This window comes from Trachymyrmex cornetzi, unplaced genomic scaffold, assembly GCF_001594075.2.
Source record: "Trachymyrmex cornetzi isolate Tcor2-1 unplaced genomic scaffold, Tcor1.1 scaffold229, whole genome shotgun sequence".
NCBI classification, from domain to species: Eukaryota; Metazoa; Arthropoda; class Insecta; order Hymenoptera; family Formicidae; genus Trachymyrmex; species Trachymyrmex cornetzi.
This window is the reverse complement of record NW_017296945.1, coordinates 265,519-266,943: the sequence shown is the minus strand read 5'-3', so window position 1 is coordinate 266,943 and position 1,425 is coordinate 265,519. Positions and strand designations below refer to the sequence as shown.

At 41.1% G+C, this 1,425-nt stretch overlaps 1 pseudogene; it reads left to right on the top strand.

The window, feature by feature from the left end:
- Window positions 1-1,425, top strand: part of LOC108760592 (probable multidrug resistance-associated protein lethal(2)03659) — a 4,311-nt pseudogene that overhangs the window by 1,705 nt on the left and 1,181 nt on the right.

Here is a 1,425-nt window from a genome sequence, read left to right as displayed (position 1 = left end):
GCAGAGTATCGGTCTCACCGGCATGTTCCAGTGGGGCATGCGTCAAAGCGCAGAATTGGAGAACCAAATGACTTCGATGGAGCGCATCCTTGAGTACAAGTACTTAACTAATTTTTTAATATCTTTGATATTTATTACTCCACGCCGCGTGCATACGAGGGTCGTCTGAAAAGTTTTGAGCCTCATCATGAAGATGGCGTTACTCATCAAAGAGACATTCTGGTATTATAATCGTGATACTTACGAAAAATACCTGTGACATTTGTGGCTATTTTGGAAGTTCAATTCTTGTTTGACAACATTTGTGTCGTCATTTTGTAAAAATGGAAAAAATTGAATATCGTGCTATAATTAAATTCTTGCATTTGAAAGGCAATACGACTACGCGAATTAGAGCCGAGTTAAACGCTGTTTACGGGGACTCTGTCCTATCGTTTGCCACCGTGAAAAGATGGGTAGCTGAATTTAAACGTGGCCACTTCACTCCTGAAACGAAAGAACAATCAAAACAGTGGACTGCGAAGGGTGAACCTCCGAAGAAAGCGAAGACGGTTTTATCGGCGGGAAAGGTGATGGCGACTATTTTTTGCGACAGTCATCATTGCGTTGATCGACTATCATGAAAAAGATAAAACAATAACAGGGACGTGCTACGCATCATTGCTTGACAAGCTTAAGACAGAATTTGAGAAAAAACGACCGTATTTGAGAAAGAAGAAAGTGCTGTTCCATCAAGATAACGCACCGTCTCAATCTTCGGCGGTCGCTATGATAAAAATTCACGAATTGCGGTTCGAATTAATTAACCATCCACCGTATTCACCAGATCTGGTCCCCAGGGACATTTTTCTATTTCCTAGGCTCAAAGTTTGGCTCGGAGGACAGAAATTTTCATCGAACGAGGAGATCATCGCATCCGTAGACGCCTATTTTGCAAAGCAGGACGCTCAGTATTATTTGAATGGATTAAAGGTGTGGGAGCATCGCTGGAAAAAATGTATCGTCTTAAAAGGAGACTATGTGGAAAAATAAAATTGAATTTGATCGAAATATTACTTGTTTCTATGTTAGGCTCAAAATTTCTCAGACGACCCTCGTATTTTTATACACCCGAATCGAACTACCACGGATGTTTTGAAAAACATGAAATTCTAGGTCATACATCAATTTAAACTTATTTTATGAAGGGTAGTACAAAATAATAGCGTGGCGTAGGGGGCTGAGAAAAAGTCCGTGCAGCAGTCTCTCTCAAAATGTGACCCAATAAAATAACAGTTATTATATTTTCTGTTTCAATCTTTTTCCAGCAAAGTGGACAGCGAGCCTCCTCTCAAAAGTGCTCCTGGTAAAAAGCCCAAGTCCGAATGGCCGCAGGAAGGCAAGATCGAGTTCAAGAACGTATTTTTGCGCTACGCGCCGCTGGAG